Source organism: Microcaecilia unicolor, chromosome 7 (assembly GCF_901765095.1).
Source record: "Microcaecilia unicolor chromosome 7, aMicUni1.1, whole genome shotgun sequence".
NCBI classification, from domain to species: domain Eukaryota; kingdom Metazoa; phylum Chordata; class Amphibia; order Gymnophiona; family Siphonopidae; genus Microcaecilia; species Microcaecilia unicolor.
In genome coordinates, this window is record NC_044037.1 from 162,009,284 (window position 1) to 162,031,656 (window position 22,373).

Sequence of the window (22,373 nt, forward strand, 5' to 3'; positions counted from 1 at the left end):
CACCGAAAGAACGCCAACTGCTACGTATTTGTCATTCGCAGTCCTTGGCGCCTACCTCTTGCCCTGTCTTAGTGGGTTATGTCAATGTAAGCTCTTTGAGCAGGGACTGTCTTTCTTCTATGTTTGTGCAGCGCTGCGTATGCCCTGTAGCGCTATAGAAATGCTAAATAGTAGTAGTAGTAGTAGTAGTAATGCCAGATCAGTAATCCAAAAAGCCTCCATTCTCACTGATTGGATTGTACTAGACTGCCTTGACCTGGTTTTCATCACGGAAACCTGGGTCCACCACCAAACTGACCCCATCTTGCTTGATTTATGTCCTGCAGGCTACAAGCTCATCCACTGGCCGCACCCTGGAAGGAGAGGTGGAGGTATAGCCCTCATCTATCGTTCAACCTTCCTTGTAGAGCCCCTTGCTGACTCCTTAATGCCATCATTCGAGATCGCTTCAGTGAGAATATCTAATAAAATCTTATTTGGTCATCTGACATGCATCCTTCTTTACCGACCACCCGGCAACTGGTGCGAAGCGCAGCCTATCTTTGCAGATTTCATCTCTAACACATGCTTGTCTTGCCCCAATGTACTTGTCCTGGGAGACATCAATTTACACCTTGAAGATTACTCCTCTGCACACACGCGTGACTGTCTGGACTTCCTCAGCTCTTGGGACTTTACCTACTGGAATACCCAGGCTACCCACACCAAAGGACATGCTCTGGACCTCTTCTCTTTTAAGTCGGCCAGCCGCAGCAACCAGTGCATAGCTAAAGCTCTGTGGTCAGCTGTCCCTTGGTCTGTCCACTTTAAGCTCACCTGTTCTATTCTGTGGCAGTTAAATAGACCACGGCGCACGCTTTCCCCAACGTTGTACACAACGAGAGGGTATGTTGACCCTGCGGCATTCTGGCAGTCTATATATGAGTCTGACTGGTCCAACCCGGCAGACTCTGACAGCTTCCTATCCAATTGGGACGACCGTTGTAGAGCTACCTTAGATGCTATTGCGCCACTCAAGGTGTGTTCCACGAAAAGGAAAGTAGCTGCCCCGTGGTTCAATGAACACCTCAGAACGCTCAAAGTAGGTACCAGAAGGCTTGAAAGGGCCTGGCGTAAGCACCAGGACGCTCAGCACCTATCTGCATGGAAGCAGTCTCACAGGAAATACAACTATGCAATCAGACAGGCAAAACAACATTACTTCAAGAAAAAATTGGCCCAGATTTCAATGATGCCAAGAAACTCTTTTTCTTTGTAAATAAGCTAATGGATACCACAGCACTTACCACCACGGGAGTAGGCATCCCACCTGCTGCCGATTTAGCACAGTTCTTTCAGAACAAACTCAAGAACCTACAGCGCACCCTTCCACAAAACCATTCCAGTCTTAGTGATTTTATTGATGGCTTGGACCCGGGGCCTGACGAGCAACCCGCAGACCGTTTACTTTCCAGTTTTTCCACTCTCTCTGTTGCTTCAGTCAAGTTAGAGCTCCGCAGATTTGTTAGGAAGTATTGCAGGCTGGATATATGCCCCAACTACTTGCTCCAAAGTGCCCCTGCCTGTTTCCTAGATGACTTGACGCTGCACCTCAACTACATGCTAGGTACTGGCAAGTTCCCCACAAGCCATGGTAACATCTTACTAACCCCAGTACCTAAAGATGCAAAGAAAAACAGTAGTGATCTGACCAACTACCGGCCAATAGCCTCCATCCCCCTATTTGTAAAGCTAATGGAGAGCTTGGTGAATAAACAACTCAGTGAGCACCTGAATAAATTTAATGTTCTGCACGCCTCGCAATCAGGATTTTGACCGCTTTACAGTACTGAGACCGTACTTGTCACTCTCCTATCCAACTTCCAGAAGGAAATCGTTGAAGGGAAGAGCATTTTACTATTGCAGTTCGACATGTCGCACCACGGTATACTTCTGCACCGAAGTAGTCAAGGAGCCAGGCTTAGAGGTTTACTTACAACAAGATCCTACCAAGTACAAGCCAATTCCACCTTCTCGTCCCACTGGAAAGCAGGCTGCGGTGTACCACAGGGCTCCCCACTATCGCCTACCCTCTTCAATGTGATGTTGATTCCCCTGGCAACGGCTCTCTCCAAACTGGGATTGAACCCGTTTATCTATGCAGATGACATCACGATCTTCCTCCCTTTTGAGAAAGACCTCACTGAAATTACCAATCGGATATGTCAAGGCTTTAACACCATGCTCGACTGGGCCAACTCCTTCAGATTCAAACTCAACGCTGAGAAAACGCACTGCTTGATCCTCTCCTCTCCCTATAACAAACTCTGGACCCCTACATTGATTACTCTTGAGCTTGTCCTGCCTATCTCGTCATCCCTAAAAATCTTGGGAGTACTGCTTGACAGATCTTTGTCATTAGAGCAGCATGTGAACTCTACAGTCAAGCAAATGTTCTACTCTCTCTGGAGGCTTAAGCGTATCAAGCCGTACTTCCCTCGAGATGTATTCCGTGGTCTTGTCCAGTCCCTGGTGATTAGCCGTCTCGATTACTGCAATAGCATCTATGGGGGATGTACAAGTATGCTCCTGAAAAAACTGCAAACAGCTCAGAATACAGCAGCCCGACTTATCTTCGGCAAGTCTAGATTTGACAGTTCGAGGCCGTTGCGCGAGCGGCTGCACTGGCTTCCTGTAAAGGACCGCATCGCCTTCAAAACTTGCGCATTGGTGCACAAAATCATCTATGGCGATGCCCCTTCCTACATGGACACTCTCATTAATCTGCCGCTCAGGAATTCCCTTTAGGTCGTCCCGCTTCTACCTCAACCTCCGCTACCCTGCCCCTCATGGCCTCAAATATAAGACCACCTATGGCTCCTCTTTTCCTTACCTCAGCACTCAATTGTGGAACGGGTTGCCTCGAGAGGTCAAATTCACTTCTGATCACCCGACCTTCAAGAAGCGACTCAAGACCTTCCTCTTTGGCACTGCATACGCTAAGAGCCCTACAGATGCCGTACCCTTTTAGCCCACGACTCCTTCCTTGCTGATTTATCTCCTCCCCTCTCTTCCTCTTCCTCCTTCGTTGTTTCTTTTCTCTCCTGTGACCTTGTCTACTGTACTTTGTACTATTGTTGCTTATTAATTATTGTACGCCACATTGAGCCTGCCTATGGGTGGGAATACTGTGGGATATAAATGTCATAAATAAATAAATAAAAAGTTGTATGCAACACATCAGTCCCAGAGTTCTCATTTATCAATACACAAAACAAATTTATATTCAAATTCTGATGTGACCTCAGTAATGGCAACACAAAATCCTTCCACTGCCAAATACTGTGAAGCAACACAAAAACCTGAAAATATGCTACTCAGAAACTATATAGCAAATAGAACCTATGGACAGCAGACCTACAACACATTCAGTTGGAGCCAGAGGCAGCAGTTATTATTGGGTGTTGTAGGGAAACAGAAATAATGACCAGTTACAGGGATTTTAAGAATTTGACTCTCAAGATTGCTGGTCTTCCCTGCTTGAAGGCAATAACGGTTGTAAAGGAAGCACATGTTTTCTTTCTACACAAAAGGTTTTCTGGCATACCTCCCCATCTCTTGGGGACACACTGGTTGAGAACCACTGCTCCAAAGGCATGTGCCAGGAGGGAAGGGGTTGGGACAACCATTGTAGTTGGTGATTAAATCATCAGCAATGTAGATAGCTGGGTGGCTGGTGAATGTGAGGATCACTTGGTAACTAGTTTGCCTGGTGTGAAGGTAGCAAATCTCATCCACTGCTTAGTAATGATTTTAGACAGTGTTGGGTGGAGCTGACTGTCATTGATACAGGAAAGTGTATGAGGGAGATTCTAGAAGGTAAATTTAGGCTTTTAGGTAGATAGTTGATATCCAAAGCTTCCAAGATAGCATTCTCAGAAATGTCCCCTGTTCCACCTGCAGGACCCAAGATGCAGGCAGACCTCTGGAGTCAATGCATGGATGGTGCAGGGAATAGATATTTAGAATTGTTATGAACTGGGCAACATTTAGGTGATGCGGAAGCCTAGTCTAAAAAAAAAAGATCCAACTTAACTGGGGTGGAACCAGACTACTGGCACTAATGTTTAAGAAAGAGATAAAGCAGCTTTTAACTAAGACATGTGGATAAATGAACAGTTGCTCAGAAGTTCATAGCTCAGAGTGATGTATCTTGGAAAGATTCTATCAAAACAGTGAAGTTAAGGCATCTTGTACAAACATTGCAATAAGACAAAAGTAGCCAGGTATGTTTTAGTAAGGAACAGGCAGAGTTGAAAGACTGCAAATTATTCCTGTCAACTGCTAAGTAGATTACAAATATAAACGAAAAAAACATACTTTCAAACACCTGTATACAAATGCTAGAAGCCTAAAAGATACGGTGAATTAGAAAATATAGCACTAAATGAAAGGTAGATACAACAGGTCTCAGAAACCTGGTAGAAGGAGGATAACCAATAGGACACTGTGATGCCAGGGTACAATTTATATCACAATGATACAGTACATCAAATTGATGGAGGGGTGGCACTATACGTTAAAGAAGGTGCTGCGTCAAACAGAATGCACCATAGAATCTTTATGGACAGAAATCCATGCATCAAGATAAAGAGAATGGTGGGAGTATACTATCATCTGTCTGATCAAAATGAACAAAGGACATGCCGAAATATTAACAGAAATTAGATGAGCTAAGAAATCTGGCAACACAATAATAATGGATAATTTCAATAGCCCAATACTTACAAGATAAACATCACGTCAGGACATACTAAGGAGGTAACGTTCCTACATGAAATAAATGACTGTTTCATGGAGCAGCTACTTTGGAAACCAGCAAGAGGGGGATCTATTTTTGACCTAGTCTTTAGTGACAGATAGGATTTAGAGTATGAGATAATGGTGTTGGGGACACTTGGCAACAGTGATCATAACATGATCAAATTTGACTTTAATTACTGAAGGAAGGACGTTAAGGAATCAACTGCCCTAGCAACAAATCACCTACACCAGATGATATACACCCCAGAGTAAAGAAAGAACTAAAAAATGAAACTACAGATCTGCTATTAGTAATCGGTAGGAATGTGCAGGACGTCAGGACTCACAGAAACAGAATCCAGATCAGCGAATGCGCCAGACTCGGATACCAGCGCTGAAGGGGCCTTTGGCTGGCGGGGGTTGGGGACCCCCGCCAGCAAAGGTACCTGGCGGTGGCGGGGGAGGATTGGCGGTGGCGAGTCAAAAGTGTGTGTGTGTGTGTGTGGGGGGGGGGGGGGGGGGGGGGGGGGGGGGTTGGCAGTGCCGTGGAGGGCTAAAATGTGCTCCCTCACCTCGGGCTCTGGACCCCCCTCCCACCGAAGTCTGGCTACGCCCATGGCTACTAGTAACCTGGATTGACCACTGTTGGAAACAGGATACTGGGCTTGATGGACTTTTAGTCTGCTCCAGTATGGTAATTCTTATATTCTTCTAATGTCACTGATATCAAAGAACTTGTGAACTTTGCACACTTTGTAGCCAGTTTACTAAAGTGTGGTAAGGTTTTGCACTTACTATCAGTTAATAAGTGGTTAAGCGCAAAAGCTGTGCAGTAACTGTGTTGAGGGTGTGTCCAGCATTCTGTTTTTGCACAGACAAGTTCCTTGGCGCATATTATTTTCAAGTGTGATTAGTGCAAATGTACCTAACATCATCTCTTGAGGTGAAATTAGGTGCATCCGCGCTTGCTAATCATTTGACAGCACGTGTTACTTAATGGTGCATCCACTGCCCAATCTCTGTCCGTACTCTCCCATCCTGTAATAAAAGCAGTTATCACGGGTTATTCATTAGACTAGCATCCAGTAGCCACTGGTGTGTTCTATGTTTATAGTTAGCACGTTATACAGTAATATGCCCTTTTGCTTTATTATAGGCATAATTAGAAACTTCAATGTGCAGCTTAGTCCCTACAAGAAACTGAGAAGGGTGGGGAAATATTCAGCACTTATATGAATACAGTTACCCAGACTGTGGCGAAATACTGTCTCCAGTCGGAAACCAAGGAGTAGGGTAGATAAGAGTATGGTCCTTTTATGGCCAACCAATTGTTTCTAAGACATTTGGCTAGTGATTGAAATTTGAGTTTTTTCAAGAAGCTTAACTACACAAGTGCTTAAAATTAGTATACTTCTAGCCTTAGACATCTGAGGCAGGCGCTCCAGTGCTGAAACATGGTACTATGTTGAATGTTTTAGGTGTATTCATATAAACCCTGTGTAGAAGAATCTCTTAGTCTCGCATGGGTTTCTAAAAGGACCATACTCTTATTCACCCTACTCCTTGGTTTCCGACCTGATCTGCTCGTAGGGACTGGTGTTCCTCCACTTCATTTGGTTGATCTCTCTGAGTACTGTCTCCACCACATCTGAAATACCACCGGTTCCTTTTCAATTTATACAGGTAAAATTTCCACATATATCAACTTACAGGGAAAAAAGATGTATCTATTCAACAGTGGCAAATTGTAAAGAAACGTACTTGTGGTTAGCACCTGATGCTGACTGCATAAATGCTTACCTGAAAAAGTTCAACTTCAAAATGTTATACAAATGTCAACCTCTCTTTCTCCTGTGTTTTTCCTGTCCCTTACTGTCCTATCTCACTTCGTTTGTGTATCTCTATTTTGCTGATTTCCCTCTATTTTATCTCAGTCTAATGGACTTGCAGCTCTGCTCAAAAATTACAGAACAAATCCACAGATCTCCCATTTATCTAATGTTATTTTACTCTAATCATTAAGTAGAAGAAAAGCTTCATGTCCAGTCAATTTGCCTCAACAATACCTTTCTCAAAATGCACCACATGATTTGCTGAGCACATTTTCTGCATATTTATCTCTCTCCGAAAAAAGGCAGACTACCCTCTGTGCTTATAAACTTCAATTTTCCTTCCCATGCCCTCTTTACTGAAAAGCTGTTTTTGACCTGTCCCCCTCTCCAGTTTGTTTGCAAGAACTCATCGCCCCTACTATAGTTTTTATATTGCAAATTTTCAATGGGTTCAAATTATCTTCTGAGTGCACAAATCAATTTAACAAATTGTTTTCCATCCAGTATGTTTTTAGTTGAGCTGGTTACAATTAACCCCCCCCCCCCCCCCACACACACACACATATACACAATCTGCCAATCACAGATGCCTGCTTCACTTGTCATCCCTACTAGCTAGAGAAAGACTGTATTGTTGCTTAAATCACAATACTACAAAGGAAGCCTTGAATTTATTTAATGTAATTATTCTTATCTCATAGAGGGGTTAGATAGCAATTGATTACTTTTTAAAATATGTTATTTAAAAAAGTTTTCTAAAATGTTTTTTTAATGATCCTAGCAGAAAGATGTCATTGTGAATAGTAGTTATAACCTCTAATTGTATTCTATGAACATACTTTTATTAACAGCAGAATATGGAGACCTGACCAACCCTTGCAGGTGGTATACATATACACAGTTAAGCCTTTACCTCACTCTCTAAGGGGTGCCTTTACCAAGCTGTGGTATAAAGGGCCCTGCATTAGTGGCAGGGGACCTTTTTGCAGCAGGTAAAAAGGCCAAAAATAGCATGACCAAGTGGTAAGATTTCACTTACTGCGTGGCCATTCTGGGAGGGGAGGGGGAGAGCATTTAACACCACCCATTGAGGAGGCATTAAGGGCTCCCGTGCTAACCTGGTGATAACCAGGTAGTGCTGCTAGCTATTTTCCATAGTGCGGCAAATGGCATGCTGAGGCTGGAACTACCACGTTGGGCTTACCTCTGCTCTGTAAAAGGGCCCCTAGATGGACAAAGACAAAGGAGGTCAATGAATAGGGAATTTTGAAGGATGGAGTAAATCTGGGCAAAGAAAAGAGAACATGAACAGAAAGTGAAATAAAAGGGAATAGCAAACATATTCTTGCAGTTCTGGGGAATCAGGAATGTGTTTCCACTTCAGACTGTACCCCTCCAGCGATTGTTGAGATCTATTAAGGACAATGTAGAAGGCAAAACCTATTATAGCAGAAGGCCATAAGGAGACCCTATTTGGGAAGATTTTAATGAAGTTCCTGTACCTATTGGTAAGACAGGATTTTAAACAAAATGCAAACAGTACAACAAACAAATGCAAGGCCACCTTACCCAAATGAAAACACATCATGAGATCAGCTCCTGCTTTAACAATACCAAAGGGAGCAAGTCGGTATCTACAGGATCACTAGGTTACTAAATATTCCTGTGTCATTCTTGTTTTTCTTAGACTGTCTGTCTGCTCTGGCCATAATTTTTGAGTAAGCTTCTTTATTCTGTTTGAGTAGAATATAGCTGTTATTTTATGATACTATCATTGTTTTCATTTATTTCAGTTTCTGTAAGATATTCCAATAAGAAGATCTATGATAATGTAAACTGATGTGAGCACCTAGTTGTTTAAGACCTTTAAGGTTGTTAAAAATCTAATGAAAGTAAAGTTTTAAAATAAAAATAAACAGGCAAGAAGCTCCTTTGCACTTACACTTTATAAGTGGAGAATCTAACTAGTGATTTAAATGGATTTGATTTAAATCAAATGTCCCTGCTCACAGGTCACACTGGCTTATTTTACCAGTTGATACAGGAAAAAAAATGACCGATCAGCTTCTCTACTCTGCCTAGTTATTTTGGTCTAGGCTGCTAAAAATATATATCCCAGCTGCCAGCTATAGAAAGTTTGACTGTTTTTAGGATATCATTTTTTAAGTCACTTTCTGTTGCCTTCCCAATATTTACTCCAAAACCCAAGACCTCCCACCCCTACACTCTTATTTCTTACTAACAGGCTTTCTAATAATTTAAACTGATACTAAAACTAATGTGGCTTTTGTACATAAGTACATAAGTAATGCCACACTGGGAAAAGACCAAGGGTCCATCGAGCCCAGCATCCTGTCCACGACAGCGGCCAATCCAGGCCAAGGGCACCTGGCAAGCTTCCCATACGTACAAACATTCTATACATGTTATTCCCGGAATTGTGGATTTTTCCCAAGTCCATTTAGTAGCGGTTTATGGACTTGTCCTTTAGGAAACCGTCTAACCCCTTTTAAACTCTGCCAAGCTAACCGCCTTCACCACGTTCTCCGGCAACTAATTCCAGAGTTTAATTACGCTTTGGGTGAAGAAACGTTTTCTCCGATTTGTTTTAAATTTACTACACTGTAGTTTCATCGCATGCCCACTAGTCCTAGTATTTTTGGAAAGCGTGGATGCTTCACATCCACCTGTTCCACTCCACTCATTATTTTATATACCTCTATCATGTCTCCCCTCAGCCGTCTCTTCTCCAAGCTGAAAAGCCCTAGCCTCCTTAGTCTTTCTTCATAGGGAAGTCGTTACCATCCCCGTTATCATTTTAGTCGCCCTTCGTTGCACCTTTTCCAATTCCACTATATCTTTCTGAGATGCGGCGACCAGAATTGAACACAATACTCAAGGTGCGGTCGCACCATGGAGTGATATACGGCATTATAACATCCTCACACCTGTTTTCCATACCTTTCCTAATAATACCCAACATTCTATTCGCTTTCCGAACTGCAGCAGCACACTGAGCAGAAGGTTTCAGTGTATTATTGATGGCGACACCCAGATACCTTTCTTGGTCCGTAACTCCTAATGTGGAACCTTGCATGACGTAGCTATAATTCGGGTTCTTTTTTCCCACATGCATCCCCTTGCACTTGCTCACATTAAACGTCATCTGCCATTTAGCCGCCCAGTCTCCCAGTCTCGTAATGTCCTTCTGTAATTTTTCACAATCCTGTTGCGAGTTAACGACTTTGAATAACTTTGTGTCATCAGCAAATTTAATTACCTCGCTAGTTACTCCCATCTCTAAATCATTTATAAATATATTAAAAAGCAGCGGTCCTAGCACAGACCCCTGAGGAACCCCACTAACTACCCTTCTCCATTGTGAATACTGACCATTTAACCCCACTCTCTGTTTCCTTCAACCAGTTTTTAATCCACAATAGAATGTTTCCTCCTATCCCATGACCCTCCAATTTCCTCTGTAGCCTTTCATGAGGTACCTTGTCAAATGCCTTTTGAAAATCCAGATACACAATATCAACCGGCTCCCCTTTGTCCACATGTTGTTTACTCCTTCAAAGAATTGAAGTAAATTGGTCAGGCAAGATTTCCCCACACAAAAGCCGTGCTGACTCGGTCTCAGTAATCCCATGTCCTCGGATGGCTCTGTAATTTTGGTTTTAATAATAGCCTCTACCATTTTCCCCAGCACCAAAGTCAGACTCAACCGGTCTATAATTTCCCGGATCTCCCCTGGAACCTTTTAAAAAAATGGGCATTACATTGGCACAAACATTTGGCTTCCTAAGGGGCCCTTTTACTAAGCCGCGAGTCTACGTACGCCCAATGCGTGCCAAAATGGAGTTACCGCCCGACTACCGTGTGGCTCTTGCGGTAATTTCATTTTTGGTGTGTGTCCAATACGCGAGGCCAAAAAATAAATTTTATTTTCGGACACGCATATCGGACGTGTGCCAAGCATTTGACACGCATGGGTCGTTACCACCCGGTTACCGCGTGAGACTCTACCACTAGTTCAATGGCTGGTGGTAAGGTCGCAGACCCAAAATGGATGTGCGGCAATTTTAATTTTGCCGCACGTCTATTTTCAGCCTTTTTACAGTGGTGCTGAAAAAATGAATCGGCACGTGTCCAAAACCCAAGCCTACACTACCGGAAGCCATTTTTCAGCACATCTTAGTAGAAGGGACCCTTAAGTCCCAGGGCCTTACTGGAAAGTTCCTGGTCACCAACAACCTTCTGGGATCAACTTAAGTTGGATTCTGAGGAGCTATAACCTGCAGTTTTACCTGTTGGTGCTTTCCCGCGGGAGGTGGTGGAAATGAAAACGGTAACAGAATTCAAACACGCGTGGGATAAATATAAAGGAATCCTGTTCAGAAGGAATGGATCCTAAGGAGCTTAGCCGAGATTGGGTGGCAGAGCCGGTGGCGGGAGGCGGGGATAGTGCTGGGCACTTATACGGTCTGTGCCCTGAAGAGGACAGGTACAAATCAAAGTAGGGTATACACAAAAAGTAGCACATATGAGTTTATCTTGTTGGGCAGACTGGATGGACCATGCAGGTCTTTTTCTGCCGTCATTTACTATGTTACTATGTTACTATGTCTTGCTTTTTCTTTTCTTTTTCTATACTTCTTCCTTTTGTCTTTGCTCTTGTTAGTAAAAAGAGGATCATTTCCATTACTTCAACCTCCTAACCTTGTTCTTGACATTGCCCTGTATATCAGTCTCAAGCAAACTTGAATTCTGTCACACTAATAAATTCCATCTCTTCCGCTGGCAAATTTTTTTCCTCTGAACTTCCAGCAACTTCAAACCATGACCTTGTTCCCAAATTTCCCTTTTTCTAAGGAATGCTCTGTTTAAAAACTCCCCTTCTTCCACACCTTTACTGTGAAAGAGAACTGTAGGTGGACAGTAGGGGTAAAATTTACCTTCAGTACCCTTACAGGCAGATGATCAAAAGCCCTGCGCTGTTCCAAACAGCACTCTAAAATAGCACTGGAACAGAGCGGAGCGCTATTAGACCTATGATCAGATATAATGCATGCAAATTTAAGCAGCGCAATTATCCCTGATCATGGGGTAGAAGTGCGAGAGAATTGTGCCTGAGCATACGCTCAGCGTAATCCTCCCGCACTTGTTTGACAGGTCTGGGCTGGAGACCAATGAAAAGAGAAGGACGCCCATCTTTAAATTGGAAGATGGACATCCTCAACTGCCCTGCTGCAGGGACGGCCAAATTTCAAGGGGGTGTCGGTGATATAGTGACGGGGCAGTTGAGGACGTCCAAAATTTGGATGTTTCTGTGATGGGGCAGTTGAGGACGTCCAAAGTTTGGACGTTTCTGCAGTGGGCAGTTAAGGACGTCTAAAATTGGATGTTTCTATGAGAAAGACGTCTTTCTCATAGAAACATCCAGTTTTGGATATCCTCAACTGCCCGTCACAGAGACGTCCAAATTTTGGACGTCCTCAACTGCCCTCGCTGGCAGGTTTGCTGTAGGGGGGAATGTAGGCCTGCCAGCATGCAAATACATGCTGGACAGAGCTCACCATTCCTCCCCAATGATCTGCAAACCCTAACACCAGCTCAGAGCTGGCATAGGGTTTGTCGCGGCCAGCGACCCAATATTTGGCACGCTGGTCGCTGATCATTGGGGATGAATGCGTTAAGTGCTGATTAGCATGCATTTGCAAGCTACTTGCGCTAAGAGCCCTCAAGCACATTGTTTCACGCGCTCGAGGGGCTCTGATCATGGGGGTGGTAGCAAACGCCGACGCTAGTATGGCGCTAACAGCCTCTAGCGCCGGCATTTGCTTTTGATCATCTGCCTGTTAGTGACTGTATAACTATGATTGGAATTGGAAATATGTGTGTGGGTTATATTGAGGCAACAGTAAGGGTGAAACACATTTTCAGAGCAAGAACAGCTAACTGAATAACAGCTGCAGAAGACAGGATTTTCTTGTTAGCAAATGCCTGCTACTATAAAGGAGATGGCTCAGGCAGCTGAAATTAGTGGGAGCCTGGAAGGTGAAAGGGAAGCACAGGAACCACCATTACTTGAAGTGGATGAACTGACAGAAAGTTTGCCCTAAGATGGAACTGTTTCTAAGAAATGTCATTGACTGAACCTGAGACACTACTGCAATGTATTTTTATGAGATTTCCTCGAAAGCAACTAGATAGGTTGCAGACAATTCAGAGTGCAGCGGCCAAGTTGATTGGGGGGGGGGGGGAGGAGTACGACCATGTGATGCCTTGTCTGATCCAAATTCACTGGCTGCCATTGCAGGCCAGAATTGACTTTAAAACGTTTACATTTTTATTTTTAAAATTCTTTATGGTTTCAGTCCCAGCTATCTATAAGATTCTGTGGCAATATATACCCCTCACAGAAATTTATAATCTATCCATAATTTGAAACTAATTAACCATCAAGAAATGTCTGTCAATTGATGGGTACAGAATAATGGCCATTATTGGGTAAAGGGGATGAATTATGAAACTTCCAAGAGATTTGAGACATATAACAAATTATGTGATGTTTCAACATCATTTGAAAATGTGGCTTTTACAAAGTAATAACAACCTCTTTATGTGGTCAAATAAGGGTGAAAGTTGTGGTTTAGTATTAGTGTCTGAGACATATGTTTTTAAAATTTTGCATGTTAGATATCCTTTATGTAGAGAATGTTTTGAAATATTTTATTCTATAATCTGTTCTGCATGGATGATTGGACGGAATATAACTGTACTAAACTAAGCTAAAAGTGGCTGTACAGTGGTAACTGTTTTGTTGTGCAACTGAGGGAGGTTGGCAATGTACTTTTGAATTTTGCTTTGGAATTGAAGATTAGAGTTTGCTATGAATTGATATGACTTATATAATGGCTTTTAGGCTGAAACTAATAACAAGGATTGCTAGAACTTCCTACAGGGAAGCATCGGCAGCCTTCTTGTAGGAATGGTATTTAAGCTATTGGAAAGAGGGACTTAAGCCACGCTGAACTGTGACAAAATGAGCCTATAAGGAAGGTCCCTGCCAAACAAGGAGCTTAAAAGGACTAACTGTGACAATACTTGGATTCAGACAAAACAGCCTCTACACACAAAAAGGTGTTCTAATTGTAAATTTTCCTGAAATCAACTTTTATGTCTGTGGCAAAGTGACCAACAATACATTTACTTGGAGATGAATCTGTTCCCCCTCTTGTTCCTATGACTAGTAGGATGCCCTAAAGCAACTCTGTTTCTTTGTAGGATAATCTAATTTTCTTTCTCTTCAGTTTGAGTACAATGTAGATACCGACTCTTTCATTAGTGATGCAGAATCTTTATGGCACTAGGTACACAGAAAAGTCAAAACAAAACCTCTTTCCATTGAAGAAATCAAAGTAAACTGTTGTATGAATTCCACTTCCTTTCTGGCGACCAGAACTGCAGCTCAGAGATAGAATTCTCTCCTTCCCTGAGAAAAAAAAACTCCAGTGAGTGAGAGCTATTATCCACTCTTGGAAAAAAAATTCTTTTCTCTTCAGTCATTATTTTAGGACCTTTAAAGAAGGAAAAATCATTGGAATGGAAAGCTTCAGGCTTACGTTACATTTCGCCTTCTGAAAATAAGGAAAGAACCTATAGACCCTGTCTTAAGGCTGCTGCTACTCCCTGGTACACAATACCGACTCTACTTATGTGTCTCCCCTGCTATCTGAAATCACTACATTGCAGAACTCCTTCTAGAAAATTCTAGGGGTCTCTTCATAAGGTTCACAGCACAGATCCCATTTAGGTATCCCCCAAAGGGAGTGCACTTACAGATGAATTATACTAACTCCTTATAACACAAAAGCATGTCCTGTCTAAAAGGGACACACAATTTGTAGGAAGATTAAAGGATTCCTATATACCATATCCCCCTTTATCTCCTACCGCAAAAACAATTAAAAAAAAATTGCATTCAGTTACTACATAGCTAAGATATGATAGGGACTCAGAATGAATTTTAAGGGTTTTATGTTACAATTACTAGACAGGGACTAGCTATTATTTTTTGATCATGTCTCTCAGCAATGACCATCCTACCAATTGATGGCTATCGGGGACCTAACGAACCCCTGAAACCAAACGGAATACTAGGCATGAGGAAACTAGGATTTAAAAAATAAAAAAAATAACAGGTGCTCACCAGAGGTTATAATAAAGTCATATACAATCAGCAATTCTTAATGTTGAAAGTTAAGAAACCAGAACATACTATCTGTGCAGATCACTCTAGCCATAATTCACCTGCTTGGTGCTGAATTCAGGCACATTCTCGGAGAACACTGTCCCCAGGAAACTAGGTGACCCTTTTCATCTATTCTCCCGTTACCTCAGAGGATGCAGTATTTAATATTCATAAAATGGATTTACAGTTTCAGAATCCATTTTTTAGTACGTTCCCCATGGTTCAGATGCCCCCAAGCTCTAAGACAAAATTTCTAAGTATAACGTGGCCTGAAGGCAGTTCCAGAAGCACTGAAAACCTCAAGAGGAAGCCACAGGATCCTTCTAGGTAATTCCCTTCAAATTTGAGGCCAGGAACTGTCAACTCCCCACCCCCCTCCTGATGTCAAGTACAAAAATAATTGAAATCCTCACCATCTAAAGTAATCACTCAGCATTTGACCAGTAAGAGTTAAGATACTCCAGGGTACAGACCATTAAAGGAGTTGTATGACATTAAAGATTAGTCATGAGCTAGCCCATAACTCAAATTATTCTTCGTCACGTTACTGTCAAGAAACTAAAAAGATCCATTGGATGAGGAATCTAAAGATAACTGATGATTGGTATCACTAGGGAGGCTCTGTCTCATCCTCAGTTACATCATTATCCTTGTATCAATTCTCTTTAAATAAACTGATGTTCAGAAGAGGAAGGAGGGAACTTTTTAATTTTGTGCTTTGTAAAAATTCCAGAACTTAAAAACTACATATTATAAAAAAGAGAACTTAAAAAAAATAGAGGCCCAATATTTAAAATGATTTGCAAATGGCCACAAGAGTGTTTCTGGCCATTTAAATGCCTGTCCAGGACTAACGGACATATTTAGTGGTATTTAACTGGATCATGCCAATGAAAATGTCTGGTTAACTCCCAAGCTACAACCAGCTAGTTTGGGAGAGTTCCGGGGGGCGAAGTGAGTACTTGGCAGTTAAGTACCAATATTCATCGCTTAACCACATACATAGGACTATCTTTATGCAGTTTACCAAAGCCGGTTAAGTACTGAATGTTGCACTTAACTGGCTATGTTTTCACTACTATTGTATACCCAGAAATTCAATGCTAGAGGCTTGGAAACGGCCTGGTATTGAATTTCTGGGAAAATGCTGATCACTGCTGGCTGAATATCAGGCCCTATGTATTTTTATACTTGGTCAGCATCCAGAAGCAAACAGAAAATATCCTAGGGGAAAGACAGAGAGAGAGGTATTCACAACTCCTTCATTCTTAGCAGTTCACTTTCCTCAGCAGAAGACAAGATGACTATAGATAAGTGAAGCTAGTTATCTTTGATCAACAGAAATTCAAAAAATGAAAGTGAAATAAGAGGCCAGAGTCCATGGATATTTGTCTCACTGAAAGCAACAACTAGGAGTCTCCACTTAGGGAGGCAGAAAAACCTTGGAATGAGAGCCTTGCTCTGTATCTGGAGCCTTTGATTCAGTTGATATTAATTGGTTGTCCCCGTAAATTAAAACTTCTGGGTATAGGGGAACAGGTATTCAACTGATTTCAATCTTATTTGGTGGATAGATCTATGATTGTGTGCAATGGTTCTCCCACTTATCCGGTGTAGTTCATTTCGATTGCGGGGTTCCACAAGGCTCGGTTCTATCAGCGTTATTATTTAATGTATATATGGCATCATTGAGTAAACTAAGCAAGGTCTGTCTTTTGCCTTTCTGATATATCTGTATTCAACTAGCAAACCTGCCCAGTTGTGCAAACATTTAGGTCACATCTTATATATCTACAGTTAAACTGTAAATGAAAGAATGTGCAGTTATATCCCTCACTAATTTACAGGGAAGACTATATGGGCTATTTCAGTCTTTCTCGGCTGTCTTCTACTGTATTACCACTCCTTTAGTTTCATTGGTTTTCATCCTCTTCCCACATCCACATTTTTTTCTAAATTTCCTGCCTTCTCACTGTCTTCTCTGCACCAACCCCCTCCATGCCCTATGTTTTGAAAATGGAGACGCCAAGTGTCCAGCACTAGGCAGAACCTTTTGGAATAGTTCTGGATATTTGACCATCCCTCCTGGTGCATTATGGGACTTGCAGCACTTAGGTCAATGAGCAGGAACAGGCAATACAAATCCCACACTGCTTTGGGATGTAAGTTCAAAGCCAAGACTGTCCCAAAATCTCCAGCCTGGAACTGGGTAAATTGGTATCTCTGTGAAAATGCTTTTCTTTCCCCTCTTACGGAATCTAGCTTGCCCATCTCTCAGCCTCTTTCTCCCTACTGCTTCCTCTTCCCTTTTCTTCTTATCTTTTAACCATAGACGGTCGGTAGCCCAACTGTTTGGGAGGCTAAAGGGGGCGGAGCTTACCTCCATACACTCCGTGGCAGCGACGTCAATGAAGAAAAGACTACAGGCTCGCCGCAAGCTTCTCCCTTCCTCTGCACACAGTGTCCCGCGATGCATTTCCTGTTTCCGCGAGAGCAGAGAGAAGGGAGAAGCTGGCGGCGAGCCTGTAGTCTTTTCTTCATTGACGTCGCTGCCACGGAAATAAAAGATAAAAATGCGCGGGGCGGGAGGGTGGGCTGCACCACAAGCGGAAGTCGACGATTGGGCTGGGGAGGCTTAGCCTCCCCAAGCCTCTTATACGGGGCGCCTATGCTCTTAACCCTTCCTTAAATCTTTCTCCTTCAAGTCCCCCAAATCAGTGGTTTTTCCTTTCCTTTCACTAGCACATATCACTGAGCCTTGCTTTCTGCATGGCCCCATTATGCAATAGAGCTGCACCACGTTGGCAATATCAGCCCTGTTGTACTGGTCAGAGAATTACCACCATTGCTACCAATGTCGCACTGGTCCAAATTACTGAACTGAGCTCTGCATGCCAAAACAAGTTGTATTTTACAGTATGTTGTTATTGGTAAAAGAGACTAATGCACTGGTTCCCAAACCTGGCCCTGGAGACACAACAGCCAGTCAGGCTTTCAAGACATCCACAATGAATATTCATGAGAGAGATTTGCATACCAAGGAGGAAGTGCATGCACATCTCTCTCATGAATATTCATTTGTGGATATCCTGAAAACTACTACTACTACTAACATTTCTAAAGCGCTACTAGGATTACGCAACGCTGTACAATTAACATAAAAGGACAGTCCCTGCTCAAGAGCTTAAATCTAAAGGACAATGTACAGTCAGTCAAGTAGGGGCAGTCAAATTGGGCAGTCTAGATTTCCTGAAAGGTATAAGGTTAGGGTGCCGAAAGCAACATTGAAGAGGTGGGCTTTGAGCAAGGATTTGAAACCTGACTGGCTGGGGTGCCTCCAAGACCATGTTTGAAAACCACTGGACTAACTGTTTTCTAAGGCAAGGCCTACTTGCAGTTTCTCCTTGTGCCAAGGAGCATTTGCTGTGCATCTCTCTTTTATTGTGCTAATCCTGTTACCACCGAAGAGCAGTGCTAGGTCATCTTCATCTTGCTGTAGTTACCCACCAGTATGCGAAGAAGACTAGCTTCTGAAACCGAACACTTGGTGAGTGCAGACACACACATATTGCATTACAAAGCATTTTCTTGTCTCAGGAGAGATTCAGGGCTGCATTAGATGATGGCTCCTCTTCTTCAGTCTCTCTTAATGAGATTAGCATGAGCTCAAGTACATCATTACATGATGATGTTCAGATTCAATCGTTAGTACGGCCTAAGCTCTGTCTCTGGTTTTCAGCTTTTATTGGATGGTAATGTCATTGCTGTCGGATAAAATTATATAAACAGTCCACCTTTCTCCCAAGTTTTTATTTAAATTAGAAATTTTCATTCCAGCATGGAAATCTGATTTGATTTTAAAAGAACAAAGTTTAAAATTCAATAAAAGAAGATGGAGTAGGTAGGCAAGGAGAGAAGAAATTACAGTTTCAGTTTGAATGTATAAAGATTAACACACACACAAACATAAATGCAGATACAGATAGATATACAAAAAGTACTGAGAAATTGTGAGGACTCATGTACAGGTTGTATTCGGGGGGGGGGGGGGGGGCGGTAACGTAGTTCGAGAACATCTGTCTCCTGTTCCTTCCCCCAGTACTGTGGCCAGCATTTTCTCCCCCTTCTCTTCCCTTCCCTATGCAGCTGCTGTCAGCCTAACTCTTCCATAGCTGCTCCAACGGTGCCGAGTGCTGATGTAGGGCTTTTCAGAACAGTTCCGCATCCCGAATCAAGTGCTGCTACATTTCTTGGGGGGGAGGAGGGGGAGGACGGATGCAGCAGTGATTGATGCAGGCCTATTCTGGAAAGCCCTTTGTCCACACATAGCATCATTAGAGCAGCAGGCTGTCAATGGCTGCATGGGGAAAGGAAGAGGAAAGGAAGGAAGAGGGAGAAGATGCTGAGGAGTGGCCTAGTGGTTAGGGTGGTGGACTTTGGTCCCGGGGAACTGAGGAACTGAGTTCAATTCCCACTTCAGGCACAGGCAGCTCCTTGTGACTCTGGGCAAGTCACTTAACCCTCCATTGCCCCATGTAAGCCGCATTGAGCCTGCCATGAGTGGGAAAGTGCGGGGTACAAATGTAACAAAAAATAAGTTGCTTTCCTGACTTTTGATTTGTATATCTATATTTATTTATTTAGATTTTGCTCACACCTTTTTCAGTAGTAGCTCAAGGTGAGTTACATTCAAGTACACTGGATATTTCTCTGTCCCAGGAAGGCTCACAATCTAAGTTTGTATCTGAGGAAATGGAGGGTTAAATGACTTGCCCAAGATCACAAGGAGGAGCAGCAGCGGGACTTGAACCAGCCACCTCTGGATTACAATATGGATTGCAAAACCGGTGCTCTAACCACTAGACCACTAGGCCACTCCTCCAAATGTTTAAGCAAATATTTAGTTACTAAGCATCATGAAAAAGATACGTACATATCTTTTTCATAATGTTCAGTAACTAAATATTTGCTTAAACGTTTGTTCCCAGAGATGCTGTTTGGGCAAACAAGGGGCAGAGTTTCAATATACACATATACCTGCGCCCAGGCAAGTGTAGATGTATACCTATATGTGCCTACCTTGACGTATGCATACCCATGTACAATTTTAGAGGGCCTTTTATAAAGGTGCGTTAGTGTTTTCACGATTAGCACGCTAAACACTAGAGACACTCATAGGAATATATGTGCGTCTCTAGCGTTTAGCACACGCTTATTTTTAGCTAGAGAACCTTTGTAAAAGGACCCCTTATAGAGCAATTTTATGTATGTAAAACATACTTCACACATGGGAAGTGCTTTATAAAATCACCCCTTTAAAAGGAAGCATTGATGAATATTACAATTCTAGAGGGATCCAAAGGGAACCTAGGTCCATACCCCAGCATGTCAGTAGAGGAGCGCAATCACCATAAACAGTCCTCTTATAACATGTCTCTGACCTCGTGCAAAGCATGCTTTGTGGTGACTGCACCTATACATGTATTGCTAGGAACAGGGTCAGAGGAGAGGGCAGGAAATGCTTTTTGGTAACTAATGCAAGTAGCCTGCTAAATGGGAGATTTAGAAATTTTAGATATTTTAACTCTATGGTGATTAATGACAAATAAATCCATCATTTTATCATGCACGTCTGGCTCAACACGTCTTAACTAACGATGCTGAGCTATTTTCAGTAGCTTTTCAGAAGGGAAACCCAGCACAATCAATTGCCATGCACAAAGGCCGATTTCAATCTTTTTAGAGCTCTAATAATTCACAGAAACAAACAGGAGACAGTCTACTGCAGAAGTAGAACAGAAAAGGGAAAGGGGAAAGGGAAGGGACCAAACAGCAGCAGCGATCAAAGGAAGGACAAACGCAGTAAGAGTTTATTCAAATGTCAACTTTAATGGAAACAGGACCCAACCTGGCCAAGCTTCTGAAAAACCTTCGTGAGGGGTCACACAGGTTTCCACAATACATTCACAGATTCAAAGCATGTACCGCAATACCTGCGTTTAAAAGATAAATGAGGTCCAATGTCAAAAGTAAAAGAATGCAGCCGACAGCATCTGTAGAGAAAAGGCTCTGGCCCAATTCCAAAAGTTAGCAAACATCAAGTGGAATTGGACCAGAGATTTTTCTATGCAGATGCTGTTGGCTGCATTCTTTTACTTTTGACATTTGATCTCATTTTTCTTTTAAATGCAAGTATTGCAGTACATGCTTTGAATTTGGGAATGTATTGCGGAAACCTATCCAGCTTATTTTCGAAAGAGAAAGACGCCCATATTTCGACCCAAATCGGGAGATGGGCGTCTTTCTCCCATGGGCGCCAAATCGGTATAATCGAAAGCCGATTTTGGGCGTCTTCAACTGTACTCCGTCGCGGAAGCGGCCACAGTTGATGGGGGCGTGTCGGAGGCGTGGTGAAGGCGGGACTGGGGCGTGGTTATCGGCCGAACAGAAATGGGTGGCTTTCGCCGATAATAGAAAACAAAATAGCCGTTTTTAGCGAGAATTTAGGGCACTTTTTTTGGACCCTTTTTTTTCACGAACAAGTCCCAAAAAAGTGCCCTAAATGACCAGAGGACCACCAGAGGGAATCGGGGATGACCTCCCGACTCCCCCAGTGGTCACTAACCCCCTCCCACCACAAAAAATAACTTTAAAATCTTTTTTTTTCCCAGCCTGTATGCAGCCTCAAATATCATACCCAGCTCCCTGACAGCAGTATGCAGGGTCCCTGGAGCAGTTGTTAGTGGGTGCAATGCACTTCAGGCAGGTGGACCCCAGTCCCCCCCCCCCCCCCCCCCACCTGTTACACTTGTGGTGCTTAATGCTGAGCCCTCCAAAAAACCCCAAAACCCACTGTACCCACATGTAGGTGCCCCCCTTCACTCCTTAGGGCTATGGTAATGGTGTAGACTTGTGGGCAGTGGCTGTTGGGGGGCATTTGGGGAGCTCAGCACACAAGGGAAGGGTGCTATGCACCTGGGAGCTCTTTTGATGTTCTTTTAAAATTTGTAAAAGTGCCCCCTAGGGTGCCCAGTTGTTGTACTGGCATGTGAGGGGGACCAGTGCACTATGAATCCTGGCCCCTCCCACGACTCAATGCCTTGGATTTGTTCGTTTTTGAGATGGGCGCCTTCGGTTTCCATTATCGCTAAATACAGATAGTGCCCAGCTCACAAACGCCAAAATCCCCAGGCATTTGCCCTGCACAACCCGTATTATCGAAAAAAAGATGGGCGGCCCATCTTTTTCCGAAAATGCGGTTTGTCCCGCCCTTTCGTATGGCCGCCCACGGAGATGGGCATTCGCGTTCGATTATGCCCCTCTATGTGACCCCTTATGGAGGTTTTTCTGAAACATGGCCAGGTTGGGTCCTATTTCCATTAAAGACATTTGGATATAATCTTACTGTGTTTGTCCTTCCTTGGATCGCTGCTGCTGTTTGGTTGTCTGTCAGTGCTCTAATATCTGCCAGGGAGTACAACGGGTCCAATTCATAACAGATT

At 43.0% G+C, this 22,373-nt stretch overlaps 1 protein-coding gene across 1 annotated transcript in view; it reads right to left on the reverse strand.

Annotated features, from left to right (window-relative positions):
• The window catches only part of KLF7 (Kruppel like factor 7), a 273,131-nt gene that overhangs the window by 35,438 nt on the left and 215,320 nt on the right, over nt 1-22,373 (reverse strand). The gene's annotated exons all lie outside the window — the stretch shown is intronic.